Consider the following 17,120-nt stretch of genomic DNA (forward strand, 5'->3'; position numbering starts at 1 on the left):
AGAGAATATTGGACATAGCATATACACAATAATGACGAGAGTGGCCCTCCTCCCTGTTCCCTCTCACTTAAAAAAAATATTTGCCTACTACCATGTTGGTTGAAACTGGGATTCAAAAATAAAATCTCTTTGGCAATTTTGAATAACAAGTAACTGCAAATGCTGTTATTTTATACTGCCATTTGATATAGAACTGTATGAAAATATGTATGTCCTAAGATGAGTTAATTAAAGTATTGACAATGTAATTGTTTTGATGCTTAGCAAACTGATTACTTGAAAATGGACTCATAAAGCTTATATTTTTGATGACCATGTTTGTATTTCGATTTACTTGAAAAATGACATAGCCATTTTATGATGAGACATCAGTCTATTTGATGCCTCAAATGAAGTCACAAAATAAAAATATATAATAATAATCTGAGAAGTTACTCTGGGATGAGAAGAGTATGCCATTCAATGGCAATATTTGCTGGGGGGTGGGGTTCTATGTCAAACAATCAGTTTATGAGTTAAAAGATCTGTTTTTCTTAATGGCATCCATATTAGCTGAAACTGGGATTTAAAAATCAAACTGGATTGTTTCCTACATGTGCCTCCTTATCAGTAATAGATGATCAGGGCAAATTTTATCCTATCTTATACCTTTATAATTTGGTTAACTTCAGTGAGTCAAATTAATGTAATTGATTCTTTTGAAACTGTTTAATTATTCATGAAAAGTAATAGGGTCCAGCTCAGAATTTTTACTGAATTTGTTCTGTAGATCTTAATGGAATAGCATTTCAAATAGTATCATAATAAAAAGTTGAAAAAGAAAAATGTAGCAACAACCAGATTTTTTCAAATAATGCCTACAGTTATGCAGGAGACAGCTGAGACAGCTAAGCAAGAAAGTGCCATTTTTAGAGACACTTTTGACAAGATAACCACACCTTAAGTGTAATGACACCATTGCTTATAATATTTGATTATTTGATGCATGCTAATTCTGACAACAACATAAAATTAACACTTGTTTCTAATAACACAAAAATTTTAAATTTGATTTATTATGAGTACAGTTAGTCAAAATATGATATTGGGATATTGTGAGTATTCGTATGTTTAAACCAAGGTGTATAACATTGATCATGACAAAAATTTAGAATGGAAGAAAATAACACAACTGATATTTAAACATGCATTTAACTGTGTAGGAAGCTGTTTTTCTTGTTACATTCATTGAATTATCATACCGATTGATTGTTTTCAAGAAGTTTGAAAGACAACAATAAAATCCAGTTCTAAAATTACATTATTTATAACTTCATAATTATCTCCAGAGAACACGATTAGGTAACACTACATTTTAGCAATACAATTTGATTTTTTTTAAAATGTATAATATTTTGTACTATTAATTATCCTTGAAAATTCAACTCTGCATGCAGAAATCTAGCTCCTTTTTGCAGTCCCCTAACCATTGTTTTCCCCCCCACTTTCTATTGTTTTTATTATTAATCACTTTAATCCTTTAATGCTGTTTTGGAGTACATGAGAAAGATAAGTTACATATTAAAATTTCTTATTGATATTTACTATAAAATATGCACTGATTTAATTAGTAATAACAATAATAAAAATAATGAAATAATATGTGTACACATTCATATTTTATCCTATCTTATTGCTTCTAAATATAGCAGATAACAAGTCAGAGGGCATACCTAATGGCACTATACCAGTAAATAATTACATAGTGAATTGCTTCAGGATTTCATTATTACATTTTGTTTAGTTTTTCTGCTTTTTCAGCAAGTAATCTTTGCCACAAAGTTCACTTAGCAACAGAGTTCTAGTTCTGTCATATATTTAGCTAAACAAAGCTTATTAGAAAGGGAAAGCAGCACAGATTTTGAAATAGGAATTTAAATTTCCCAGTGATCTAGTTGAGAAACGAGATGTTATCCCATTTCATAATTAACAATAATTTGATTTAGAAAAATAAAGCATTTTTGTATCATTTACCTCTGAAGCCATCTGTGTCTTCGTTCTTATATAAAAGCTTCATTTGGAGCCTCAGATGTATCAATGTGTTTCAACTGCAGCAGGGAAAAATCTAGTTCTAATCAAAGTAACATTTTAGACATATTTCTGTCTTTCCTTCCCAGCAAATTCAAATGCAAATTCTTGCATAATAACTAGTCAGAAACATAAAATAACATATTGGGCCACAATCAGTGGCAGCTCTTCTTAGGGAGACAACTAGTACTGCAAAATCTGCAGTAGCAATTGAATTGCAACTACAGTCCAACTGCAGACACATCTGAGCACATACATGTTTTTGGAGCTGAATATGAGCACAAATCAGAGCTTTACTTTTGCACCCACAGTTACTTTTTGTGGATAAAAATATTTAGATACATGCCATGCCCTTTTATAACATCTCTTCTCAAGGGTATGGAAAGAAGATCCAAAAATCTGCAGACCACCTAGGGTCAGGGGTCACTTCCTGAAAATGCTTTGCTTCAGGCTCCATTTAGCGAACCCTCAAGAATTATGACCTCAAATGTCTCTGGCTTCATTTCATGTAGTATTTCAGAAGTACTTATTCCAACAGTGTTCAGGTTTCAAACAGTTTTGGCCTGTGTCTGTGGGAAGCCACAACTTGATATGACCTTAAAAGAAAAACTGGGGGCTAGTAGATCTCAGCGCTGCAGTAATGTGCTACTTGTAACATGCAATTGAGCAAACACAGCCCACATTCACTGAATTTTGAGAATGGGCTTCAGGCATAGCTACATGCAAAGCAAATATTAGAAGTCTGCCAATTAAGTGGCAAAGGCATAGATAGCGGAGGCAACCTGGAATCTATAAATGTAGCTGCCTTCTTTCCGAACCCTGGAGTAAGAAAGAGGTCTTGCCCACCAGACAACCAAGGGATCACTTTTTAATGTTTGTGTTAATGTAACGATTCATGGTCCAAACTGTAAATTTAGCAATGGGTCTGATTCCTGCATCAATTAGGAGGATTATATCATGAAGGTAATTTCATGGGGTGGAACAGGACTTTGACAGTGGATAAGACATTAAGTACAGGCCACTACAGTTTATCTATACCACTCAAAGATCCAGTGTGTTTTGTGAACGGTGGCATGTGGCAACTCTCTTGTGACAGGAGAGCAATATGAAGCTGATTTAGCATAGGGTGGAATCAGGGATATGTGCAGACATTGCGTTTAGATAGGCCTAACTAGAGTCAGGTCAATCTAAGTGCCAATCCGTGCAGACACTGGGGAAGGTTAAACTGGGCAAAAACTGGCAGGCCTGACCTAAACATGAGGAGGTAAACCTAATTAGATTTATGCTTTCAATAATTCATTTTTTTTTACTACTTGTGTCCCTGTTTATTTTTTAATTTTATATAAGATTCTCTAAAAACAGTTTATTTTAATGTGCATTAGTTCAAATCCTGTTAATTGTATTCACCGTTTTGTCTGTTGTCTCCCCATTTTAAGGACTGCTGCTTTAAAAAATGGATCCTCGATTCCACCTAAGGTAGACTCCATTTATTATTGTACAGCCTTTTATATAACAGAGGGATTTTTAGTAAAGACTTCCTTTTGTGTCCCTAGCTACTAAATACATTCCCATTCAGATAAAGCTTTACAAACTTTATAGTACTGCACATGTGTCATGAAATGAAATTCATCAAAACCTAGAGGTGTGAGAAAATACACTAATATACTTGACTAAACAGTTACACAGGCTGACAGAAATTCTATTACAACCTTTGTGTTTGTGCCAGTTTTAAGATTAATGTATGTGTAATTCAGGAATACAATAAATCATATTTTAAATGTCATGTCACTTATTGCTCACTAGGTTTTGGAAACCTCAAGCTACAATAGTTCCAAAATCTTCAAAGTACTATAATTCATGAAAGCCAAGAAACAAAAGTCAGACAAAAGTCAAATAGCAGGGGCTGAAATGGATTGACCCAGGTTCCAACAAGTAGGAAAAGAAACAGAATTTGTCTGAATACAGAATCCAAGTACAAATAGTATTCAGTTTTCTTGTTTTTCGTACGTGAGAAAAGTTGCCGCTTAAAATTTTTTATATATTTTGTCAACACTTTAATCAAAGCATTTTCTGCAATACTTTTTTATCTCTGATAATTGCAGTTCTATAATCCTACCTACCCTTATTTTCTACCAAAAAACAGGCTCTTAAAGTGAAACCATAAAAATAAAATTAATGATATTTGAACCTTTATTGTATGTGATTTGTGTCAGGAACATGAGGATAGCAATGCTGCATTGCAGTAAGAGCCATACATGCATTCAAACTATTCACATCTTATTTTTTTACTGATGTAATTTGGGGAATGTTATTTTTGCATTCATAACAGCGCTGAACAGACGACGAACATTAAGTTTGAAGTCATTTATCCATTATGCTGCTAGTGATTCTTCACTATAGGAGGAGTTTGGATTGCTATAATGTGTTTTTGTTCTGCTGGAGAAAATTCATTATACCAGTTCAATAAAACTGAGTAGTTTTAATCAAACTGACATATTTTTCTTATACCAGTCTGTTAGGAACACATGATAATAGATCCACAGTAAGGCTATAACTTGCTTTCCACTTCCCAAGAATGCTTGTGATTGGTACTTCAAGGTCCTGACAGTTTTTCACTGGAAATTTATCCTCCAATAGAGGACAGTTTATTTTTTTTCCCCTCAAAATGTGAAGTTAATAAGAAAAAGTCATTAGAATATTTAAGACTGAAGATTAAGAAGGTTTTCTGCTTTAGGAGTAGATGGGGTTTTTTGTTTTGTTTTATTTTTGCTGTGTGCACACGTGTGTTTGCATGAGTCAGTGTGGAAGTGTGCATCTGTGTGCACATGTAATTTGCTTTAAGTAACTAAAGAGCTAGGCCTGTAATTCAACATTTATTTTATTTAGGTAGTCTCCATTTCACCTCTGAGATCCTTTATGAAGGCTGAGAGGTATACTGTTAGAGGGAGATTATTAACCTTTGGAAACTCAGTCAGCAGAGTTTATGAATTTCAATGGTTAATCCTGTAGATGTCAGTGCTGATTTATAATAGCTTTTACTATATTTTTAAAGCATGTTCTTAGACTTTATTTTGAAAGATAGTTTTGAAAAGGTGTTAATAGCACTAAGGCCTTATGTGTTCCCATCCTCTTTTTTGCAAAGGGCAACAAACAGTATTATAAAATGAAGAGCTTTCCTTTCCAGTCAGTCTACCTACTCTTCTTTTTAGAGAAACTACACATTTCTCTGCTTTTTTTTCCCTTCAGCCAGTCACACCTTACTCTCAACGGCTATTTGTGTCAGTAGCCAATAGCAGCAGAATCCTTCCACTGCACATGAATGGGTCATGAGGTTGACATTTTCATACACCATTGATGTAAAAGTTAATGTTCACTGGTGTTCATGCTGGTGAATTTTCCCATTAAAACTTTCTGGCACAAACCAGTTGAAATTGGCTGTTTTATGCAAAGGGTCTGATACACAAGAGTGGTCAGTTACAACTCAGTTAATGAGTCAGACCTATAAACAACACATTTACAGAATAATAACACGTGAGACCATAAAGAAAACCAACTAAGCCAGTAGCCTGAGCAGAAGAAGCCATCAGAAGCTGCAGCACAGCTGGAAATCTTTGATAGCATGCAGGATGACTGGTGAAGGTTTAGATAGTACTTTGCTCTGTATCTGGAAACCAGGTGCCAGCAAAAAAAAAGTAAGATAGTCTGGAGGTATTCTTCTTTCTAACAAAATCTGGTTCTGGTGCATTTGATATACATTTTAGTTAACTCAGGCAGAGAATGCCAACTCTGAAACTGTACTGAACAAATTTGTTCAGTATTGTACTTCAGGTAAAAGTGAACACTATCAGTGCTATGCTTTAAACACAAAGTATACAAAGAAAGTGAAGACATAGAATTGCTCATAAAAAGATACAAGGCTGAAAGGCCTATTCTGCAGTCCTCGACATTCAGTCCCTGATTAAAAACCAGATTGTGTTTAGAATGCAAGAGAAAGCACACATTGAGCTGAACATGCTACGGCAAACAGAAGAAGCCAAGATAATGCTTGGTGTTTGGGAATAGATGCAAGAAGAGCTGGGGATTACATCACTTTTCAAGAGTTTGCAAATGCCAGCAGAGTGCTAGGGACTGAAAAGATGATGGTACCACAAGATCTCCTTATAAGGAGCACTGGATAAATCTGCTGTTGGAGATGATGACCCTGACCAGGCACTGGTGAAAACTAGTGACTTCAGCATTAAGAGAAAAGCTACAGACAGTAGAAAGGAAATGGGAAAACTCAGGGATTTCAGATGTGAAATCCCCACTAAAGGGCCATGTATTGTTAAATGAGTTTGAAAAAAGGACTATTTATAATAGTACCAGGAGAAAAGTACCCATTGTTGGCACAGGAACATGTGAAGCCTTTCATTTAAGTAAGAGAGGTGCACTCATTGGAGAAGCAGAAGAGCAAAACAATGGAAGTGTGAAGTGTATTTGCCGGGAAAGGTCTGAACGCAGTACAGAAGAGGCCTGAGAGCTCATAGTTTGTCCATAGTTCAGCCCCAAAGGCAAGTTCTTTGCATTCCAAGCTGAAAGAAGAGGTTCCAGGCTTAGTGTTTTGAGAACAGGCAGTCAAAAACTCAGTCTTTGCAGATTTCTCTAAACCGCTTAGATTGAGCAGATAAGCAGGTGAACATTCACTTTTCAAACCAAAAAGGCAGCCAGACCCCTGCAGTGGCCCCTACCAGTAGCTGGGGGGTACTAGAGCAGGCCTCCCAGCCTGTGGGCCACTGCGGAGCCTGCAGCCCAGTGATTCCCCCCACCACACCCTCTCCTCAGCCTTCATCCAGTTGAACAAGGGATGTGGAGGGAAAATACCCCTTCAATTGGATGTGGGGGGTGGGGGAGACCAATAGGGTCTCCCTGGCAAGGGGGGATGGAGGAAGCCTCCAGTGTGGCAGCTGAGGACTGCACGGGGTGAGGAGCAGGCATGGGGGTGGGAAATCCCCCATTGAACCACCAACCAGGGTCTCCCTGGTACAGGGGGAAGAGAGTAGGTGGGGCATTTCTCCCTCTCTTAGGCCACCCACCTGAGCTGTGTGAGTCCCCTAGCCATGCCCCCTCCTTGGTTGGCAGGCCAGCTGAGGAGGGAGCGGGAAGGAAAAACATCTCCCCTGCTTGACTGGCTCTGGACTTGCAGCCAGACTGTGCCCAGCACGGGACATGGAGAAACCTGTAATGGGGGCTTTACTCTCCTCATCCAAGCTAGAGGCTGGGCTGATCACCCAGCCACACCCTCTCCTTGGCTGGCAGGCCAGCTGAGAAGGGAGTCGGGGGAGGAAGCTGCCCCCCTCTGGTTCCTGACCCCCAGCAACACTGTGTCTAGAGCAGGCAGAGGAGGAAGTTTTCTCCCCCCACTCCCTCCTCAGCTGACCTGCTGGCTGACCTGCTGGCTGAGGAGGGAGCATGGCTAGGTGACCAATTCAAATCCCAGCTTCCAGCTTGGGCAGGGACAGTAGAGACCTCACTGTGGGATTCCCGTCAGCCCAGTTCCAGACCCTCCAGACCCCTGTGCCAGGCATCGGGGGTGGTGGGGAAGCCCATAGTGAGCGCTTTAATCCCCCCTGCCCAAGCCAGGAGACAGGCTGACACCCCAGGCTGAGGAGGGGGCAGGGCGTGGGGAATTGGCCTGGCTCCCAGCTGTGGGGGGATGGAAAATCTCACGCTGACATCTGTGGGGTGGGGCCAGCACTGCTCCACTGAAGCAGAGAGTACAGCCCAGGGCTGCACAGCATCTTGGGATGCTGGAGGACTGTGAGTTAACTTGAATCAGGAGGGAAGCTGGGACAGAAGTTCCATGAACAGGCTTGACCTAAATGGGAACGTCCACACATGTAGGCACGTGTGCTTGCAGCAGCTCAAGTAGGAACAAATTTGAGCTGGAGATTTTTGCCTCAGCTTATGTGTCTGAACATGCACTTGTGTGTGGGAAAAATTGTCACTTGGGGCAAACTGACCCTTCCCAGTTCCTCCTGGATCTTCATCCAGGGGGAGCTAGAGGCTGCAGCCAGCACCTGTGGCCCTGTTTTAAAATTGCAAAATCTTTTATAAGAAACCCAAAGTCTCTCATTAAAATACCCCAAATAGTGTTCTTTCTTTCACCATTAAAACAAAATGCCACTATATAGAGAAAGATCAGGTGGGCAATGTTTTATCAATATATTTACAAGTTTAAAGCAATTTGGAAGCTACCAGTGCCTCTATCATCACAATAAAATGGATTCTAAATATCTATACAATGTGGCATTTACTTTTGGGTTTTTTGTCATAGAAAATTCAGAGCTGTCCCTACCCCTTCACACACCAGGATGTGTGCTGCTGAGCAGCACTGATATGCCAGTGCCCTGTCCCTGCCTTTTCCCCTCCCTCTCAACCCACTGCCCCCCCAGTCTCCTCACTCCTGCCCCCACTAGCTCCCTCCTAGCTGCAGCTCTCCCCAGTACCAGAACATAAGTCCACCTGTAGGTGTCCCACCCATTGAGCAGTGAGCAGTGCCAGCCCCTGCTGTTCTGCTTCCTGCCCCATGCTGTCCCTGGGAAGCCCTCGACTAGGGATCAGGAGCAGAGCTGGGCCCTTTCCTCTCAGTCTGGCTTCCCCTTATGCAGGCTGCTGTAAGGGATCAGGGGAGCTCTAAGCCTGGCTCTGGTGGCCTCTTCTACCTGAAGCACTCCTCCACTTCCAACCCCCCCTCTCACACACACACTCTGCTGCCACCTCCACCCCTCTCCTCAGTCCATCACACCCCTCAAGTAGCTCCTGGGACCAGGACCCCTCCCCCCCAGGCTGGGGCTGCATGTTCCAGCAGTGGTGTGGGCATGGGGCACAGCTGCAGTGTAGCAGTTGCCCTTGCAACTGCAGCTCCTTCCAGCAGGTCCCGCCGATCCCATGTGGCCAGCTGGGTATGCAGGGTGTGAGATTTGTGGAGGGGAAGAAGTGTGGGGGGTGGGTTTGGGGCTTGTATGGGGGTTGTGGGTGGGTATAGGGTTTGTGGGGGTGAGCTTTGGGGTTATGGAGCATGTGCAGAGGCTTGGGGTTTGTGGCTGGGTATGTGGGTGAGAGATTTGTGGGGGGTGGTTTGGGGGTGTAGGGTATGTGTGTGGATTGTGGGGATGTGGGGGCTGTGTGGGTGAGTTGCTTAGGAGGGGTTGTCCCCTACCCCTGCACAGGTCACAGCCCCCCCTGCCCAGCACATGGACTGGCCCTCCCCCCAGGGATTACAACTCCCCCCCACAGGGACCACCCCCACAACAGCAGCAGCCATTGGGTGCTCAGGGCCCGCTGCTGTCAGAGCTCCCCATGGTGCAGTACAGCCCCAGCCATGTCAGACCCGGCACAACTTGTGCCATTTGTTGTGGGTCCAGCCTCGCCTGGCCTGGTGCTGGGCTGTGCACCTTCAGGCAGCACTGGGCCACTCAGGCTGTCACCCAGGGTCCCAGCACTGCTCGCAGGGGCCATGCATATACGCCCTGGTCCAGCCCAATGGAAGCAGGACCCGGCCACCATGATGCACGGTCCCCGCAAGCAGCGCTGGGTTGCTGGATGAAAGCCTGAGTGGCCTGTTACTGCCCAAAGGCACATGGTCCAATGCCAGGCTGGGCCACACACTTGTGGTATGGCACAGGTGGCACTGGTTGCCAGTCAGCTAGGGCTGGCGGGGCTGTGCCAGGAGGGACCTGAGCACCCTGATGGTGGCTGTTGCTGCAGGGGGACTGTGGACCTACCCCTCCTGAGTGCCCCCCCCCCATTCACAGTCCCCTGTACCCACAACTTACCTGGGACAGAGCCAGGGTCCAGGTCACTGCAGCCTGCACCTGTCCACTTTGTCCCGTTCAAGGAGGCAGCATGCTGAAGTACTGGGACAAAGAGAAGCCATAGAGACACTCTGGCCAGCTACCAGAGCATATTTTTGGAGGACCCCAGCCTCTGGTTGCTTCAGGGCACACTACAGAAGCATGCCTTGCCCCACTATTTTTCTGCAGACTTTTTTATTATACCTGGATTTCCAGGTAACAAATCTAGAGCCCATGGTGCCAATATGCAGAATGGGGAATGTTTTTTTTTTTTTGTTCACAGCATGCCTCTTGCAGCATCTCAAACTGCTTTGATATGGCACAAGAGGCACGTTAGCACTCATCTGAACATTCTCATTCAGTTCAGTTTGATGCTACATCCATCCAGGTTTATTTTAAACTGGTTTTGGCCATTTTGAAAGTGGTTTAAGTGCACTAAACTTCTGTTCTGTGACAGATTTAAACTGGCTCCTGCTCACTTAAACCAGTTTATGTGAAACTTCTGTCCTTAGCCATAGAATGAACCCAATGGAGTGAACACACTAATTGTACAGTATAGGAAGGGAAAAATTGTGGAGATTCCTGATACTAGATACTGTTCTGTGGCTGATGCATAGAATGATTTTTAAAGGGAGAGATTGGAGTATAAATGTTGATTTAAAATAAACTTCTTACTGAACAGTTCCTGAATTAAAATAGAATGACCACCTATCTTAGAAATTTAAAAGAAAATGGTTTATTAAGCTTTAGGTTTCTTCTGATATTACTAAATTCAGGTGAGTCATATGCTATTATGCATCATATGCTAATCTGATAATAATCTCAAGAGATATGAGATTTAATTCTTAAAAACAAACAATGTGAACTCGCTACTTTCTTTGGCCAGCAAGAATATGAATATGCTGAGCAGTTGAGAGAACTCCCTAATGTTTTCAAATGAATTTAAAATGAAATATTTGACTCTGCTTGTGAGATGTATGGCAGCCAGAGAAGGTCTTTTTTATAAATTCCTCAATACTGAATAGCTAAAAGAGTCATTTCACATTTTCATTTTGGAAAAAGACCCAGAAATCAATTTCTAGACAATCGCAGAATGTTGTTTTTCTTATAATTTAATGAGTTAGCACAAGAAGCACTAAATTCACAAACTGGCAATAATTAAGAAATAGTGTAAGTAGTGTCTGGCAAAAAAGGAAAGCTAGTGTAATGAACATGAGGCAAAAAATGTAATGTTTGCATCAGTTTCAGGACTATGGCCACCAGGATCTGACATGTTTTCAGATATAGAGGGAACAAAAATGATGTCCTTGTCTGGTATCATGACAATACAGTACAAGATTTTTGTTTTGTAGTACATGTGTTGGACCTATAGATGAGGCTACACGTGATGCTATATCACCATGGTGACACGCTAGGGGGACGTGGCATCCACAGGTATCTATACATGACCAGGAGCTACTTCACCACAGTGGCATGCTCCCCTATTATAGCATGCTGCTGTGCCTTAGTAACTGCTAAAAATAACCATGTGCCATGCTTTAGTACTACCTATAGGAAGTACTAAAGCATGGCACAATAACAACATTGCCAAAGAACAACGTATAAATGCACCCGACAGGCATTACAAGTTTAAATTATGGAATCTTATCTTTGTTATTACAATTCATCAAAAGCTTCCTTCTATTTGTGTTATTAGCTCGACAACAATGGCTACTGACCAATTTTAATCACAAAGGGTGTGTACACTCACTTGCCTCACCTGATCTACTTCCACACAGCTCACTTTAAGCTGCACTCCAAATGCATACAGGTATTTGATAGACTGAGGCAACCATTTTTTGCCTTCTTTAATGTCCCTGAATGCCTGTATGATTAGGCAGTTCGATTGATTGACCTTAATTAGGTCAATCTAAATGTAACTTCTGTTCATACCCAAACTGAGTCAGTGTAGTCTCTTGCAATAATCCTTGCGAATGGTCTTTGCCCAGGCATGGAGGGACTATATTCTAAGGGCAAGGAAATGGTGTGTTTTCAATGCTCATTTCCTTTATTAAAGCCTCACTGGTGAATTAATCTTCTTCAACCTAGTAAATTATGTGTCTTAAAGACTTGAAGAAACTGGAAGGAAGAGCTGTTTGAAAGGTGGGTGGCACCTCACTACATCTTTGATACTTAATACTAATGCTGCTGCTTGAGTGGCAGTGATTTTTATAACACTCTGTTGAGAGGACATCCACGACTGGAGCCTTTTTGTCCTTAATAGCATCAGTAATGTAGTATAATTTAATAGGGGCTTCTAGAGTATAAAATTGCCATAGTGGAAGATGACATTACTGAAGCAATCCAGGGCTGAAGTTTCTTTTCAGTATATAGTTTCAATAAAAAGTTAAATTTACATTATTTTTATTTTTATCATCACACAGGAAAGAAACCTAGTTTGGCAGTCATATTGAAAGGGGAATTGTTTGATTTTTCATGTTTTCATTTGAAGCCCGACAATTTCTCCTCTTATTTTTCCTACTTCCCCAAACTGCCGCTGTGATCTGAACAGATGTATTTCATATTTCACATAATACCTAGTTTAAAAACAGGTTCCTGAAGAAATTATTACCATTTTTACAATTCCCTCACTGTTCATTTTCATTGTAATTCAATAAAATTACTGGACCAGATTCTGATGTCAGTAACACACACAAAGACCCAGCTTTATTTAATAGAGTTACCTGCACCAGTTTTACTAGAGTTGGATTTACAATTATATTACTGGGAGCAGAATCTGACTTACCATACTAGAAATGCTTATCATGTGATAGTACTTATAGCCTGTAATGGATCTGTACTTTTGATTCTAAACAGAACTGAAATTAATATGCTCACCATTATAAATATCGAACTAGTTCTCTATCTAATCATAACAGTGGACGCCTTTATTTTTCCCTGCATTTTCCCCTCATATGTGTGTGTTTCTATCTGTCTGTCTGTTTGTTGAATGTTAGTGGAAAGACAGACACTTGGTGAAATTGTTAGCTGGAAAAGGTTTTTGCGTGATTTGTATACTGCTAGTGGTTATACTTGGTTTCAGCAAAGCCTTCAGACTAAAATCACCCAAGGGAGGCATGGGGGTTGTGAAGCTTTGAATTGACTGAGCCAGATTTTAAGATTTTAGAAATGGCTTTTTACTTGATTCTGAAGCATCTAAGGAATGTGGGACAATAGGAAGAGGTAATTGAAACTTGTATAAGGTCAAAATATACAGAAAACTCTTTCATTAGTTAATCCCACCATCTCAATATTGTTTGAGAACCTGATGGCTTGCGACCTATAACATGATATAGATGTGAAAAGTGTGTTAAAATACACAAATTTAACTGGCCAGTTCAGTATTCCCTTTTGAGAAGGTATTCGTTCATAGATTAAGGGCAGGTGGAAAAATAATTCTTGAAAAAAAAATATTTCCATCCAGAGACCTGTCCTGAACCCACAGAAGTTGGTGGGGGATTGTGTTGATTTTGGGGGTTTGATTATTGAAGTCAGAAGTTTCTCCTCACTTCAGCAGGAGGAAGAATGAAGAGTGGACAAACAGGCAGAGGCATTCCTAAACAGAGGTCAAAATACAATTACTGAGGATATGTCTGTTAGTTTTCTTACTATAATTTTTATCTCTCTGTAACAATGCTTACCAGTAGCATGGATACATTTTTTTAGATAACTCATTAACACTTTTTCTGTATGTTCCATTCAGTGTACCCTATACCTTCTGTTTGCAGCTTTGTAAGTGATTTTCAGTTACTGGATTTTCTTTTTTTGTGCGTTAATGTCCTTCTATACTAGATGAATACTGCTCTGTAGAGAAAAATCTATCATGAACTGTACTCTTTCAACATAAAAGAGTGGCAAATTTGGCTCATAGATTTTGTGGGATTAGATAAATGCTTTTTTTTCCCCATGCCAAACAAAGAAGGTGACCCTACATTACAATAATGCAACACTGGAGATCCTGGACTATCATGTTTGAGAAATGAACTCACATGATATTATTATGATATAAGTAACAAGCAATATAAGTAATAAACAAGCAATCAATAGTAATAATAAGCAAGCAATCTGTTAGCCTTGCAAGGCTAGCTGTGATTTTCAACTTGGTAAATCCACAATTTTTTTAAAATTTGAATGCTATAGAAATTCTGTGCTACTTCTCCTAAGCAGTCCTCAGTCACAGTAGCTGATAAGAGGCACATTTTACGATGGACTAATATTGGCTTAAGTAAAATTTTAAATATTATTTCTCTGTTTTTTTTGTTTGTTTTTTTAATGACTATCTCAGCTTAATCACTTGGCCACTAAAGGGGACAATGAGATATGACACGAAAAACAACAGCCTGAGGTTTTTCTTGCTACCTTCTTAATTATGTGCAGCATATAATCTAGTTTAGTTGACCATTTTCATTATCTTTACCAATGACTTTTAAATTTTGTATAGGCCAGCTGAGCTTTTTAGAATACTTTCCGGTGCTAACTCTTTATTAAGTTGATACTCTTTGGCTGGGGAACTCTAAAGATTGCCATATAATTTCCATAAGGCTTAGTTTTCTGGAAATAATAACAATTGTCATTGTTGTCAAGACTTTTTCTATATTAGCATTGCACAACTTAAGAACATAGGTCTAGTCATAGCCATAATCAATCTTAAGATTATACAGAGAGGAACAAAGGCTGAAACATTAACAATTTTTAAAAGTACATTTAAATCATTATTCATTTATAGGGTTGCATTAATTTCTGAATAATGCAGCACTGTAGATAGATGATTGAAAGCAATGTAAAGTCTTTTTTAGTCATTTAGAGGCTCATTATATGAACCTATCACTCACTGTATCCACCCACAGACACCACTCAAACTGGTGAGGCAAAATCATTATCATGCAGATAAAAGGATAAGCCTGACAAAACACATACAACAACAGTTTTAATTAGATGAATCCATTTAAATTCTGAGAAGATAAAAAAGTCTAATTCCAGGTGCTGGAGTATAACTGTGTAAAACCCAGAGTAAGCATTTGGGCTACATTCGTCCAAGGGCAGGTGGTAAAATGCATCCAAACACAGCACCATCACAGTCTAACTTGAGTGTTACCCTTTCACCACTTGCACTCACCACTGCCTAATACAGGGCTAGGTTGGAAACAATTTGCTTAGGGTGGTGGTGCGATGTGCTGATTCAGGAACCCCTTTGCCATAAAACCTGTTTTGAGGCACAGACAGCTGGAGGGTGAAAAATCCCTAAAGAACATACAGGGGAACATAGAGAACAGCTGGGGATGCAGGAACTTAAACTGAGAAGAGGGTGTGATTTGCAGCTTGATTCCTATCATTGTGGACTGCCTTTTTTTGGCCAATAGCACTTATCTTTATCTTCACATGTAACATTAAATGAAAATTGTACCCTTGCAGTTATGTGTCTTTCCTTTATTTTATGTTTTGATTTAGAGTAGAAGAGTACAACAAGGGGAAAACGTGTGTGTCCAAAAAGGTTAAAACTTTAGTATGGCTTGGAAATAGAAGTATTTTGTTCAGAAACCAGAAATAATGTAGTTGATTTCAATTACATCCCTAAGGATTAGATTAGAGAGGTGAACAAGTTCAAGTAAAATAAAAGTAAAATAAAATCTAGAGCTGTGGGAAAAGGAAGGATTTTTTTGGATAAAATTTAATATGAACACTTTTCTAATATCTTTCTTGTTTAGTTCATGACCCAGACATTTTGCTTTATATTAAATTTCTACAAAGTGATAATATCCATATAGAAAATGATTTTCTGATGCAGGATGGCATTCTCTTTTTTAAATCTGAAATAAAATTTATATTTAATACTTCAAATGCTTTTAAAATGGGAGGGGCAGGGGAGAATCATTAAAATGGATCCATAGTCCAAATGGCCCTATCTCTTGGCATAAAAGAAAAAATGCCTTTTAATTTTGTTTTGTAAAACTGGCCCTTACTTGTTGGCCATTCATTTTTGTGTGCCTCTCTAAGGCTTAGTTCCACTAGTTCCATCTATATTTAAACTATAGGCACTTTTATACGTGCCCTATGGATAGGGAGGGTGGCACTTTAGAGCGGCTTCATCAGCTGCTCTTATTAAAGCACTACAGCATCTTGTGTAGCAGCGTCCCCATGCTTAAAAATAGCACCACAGGTGCTTGAACTAAAACTCATTCAATGCAGACACTGATACATGAGACAAAGGAGGCTCCTGGAGTGCAGTAATTACCATGCTCCAGCAGACTTGATTCATCTGAGTCTACTCCGATGCTCTGTAACTACAGTGCTTTGGAGGAGCCTCTGCACTTCTGTACAGGTACCTTATGTGACTATTTCTCTGATATCACAGGATCCAAGCAACTCTCAGTCTCTAATACATTTTCTCTCACTACGACCTTGATAAATAAGAAAGAGTTATTATACTAATTTTATAGAAGGGAAATGAGGCATGTACACTAATATCATGAGAGATATTAGGTTCCTATTGATTTCAATGGGAGTTAGGCTTCCTGTACATTTTACAGCTGTTGGTTAATTACGCAGTTACCTTGATACCAGCTACATGTACAAAGTGACCATAACAACATAAAAGGGTCCAACCAGCTATAAAGTTAGACTTGAAAAGTGTGTACTAACTTTATAGCTGGTTGCTATCCAGATTTAATTAGCACATATAGCATCATTTCCCTTGCGGCAGGCAGCCCTATCAGCTGACTAAACTCCCAGCTCCAGGGGTGCACCATGACCAGCCAGGGCTGGGAGTCCTGCAGCTGAGGGGTCTCTTACCCCTGGTGCAACTGGTAGGTGCAGGACTCTGAGTCCCAGCATCTGCAGGGCACAGCTATGATCTCCCAGCCCTGAGGGTGTGTGCCTCCATGGTTGAAAGATCAAATCAGCTGTGATCTCCCAGCTGCACAGGGCTTTACACATCTCCATGGTTTGGAGACCACAGTAGCTGCAGTTTCCCAGTCATGGGGACCCTCCTTGCACCCTGTGGCTGGCAGACTGTAACAGCTGTGATCTCCCAGCCAGGGGGTGCCTATCACACTCCCCACAGTTGGGAGGTCACAGTCCTGCAGCTGTTGGGACTTGTAGTCTTGGCTGCCTGTGGGGCACAGTCAGGGCACCCCTACTTGCTGGTGCAGGGGGAGCCCAAGATTGCAATTGTAGCAAAAACCC

This window comes from Gavialis gangeticus, unplaced genomic scaffold, assembly GCF_001723915.1.
Source record: "Gavialis gangeticus isolate Ggan-Ray unplaced genomic scaffold, GavGan_comp1, whole genome shotgun sequence".
Classification (NCBI taxonomy): Eukaryota; Metazoa; Chordata; order Crocodylia; family Gavialidae; genus Gavialis; species Gavialis gangeticus.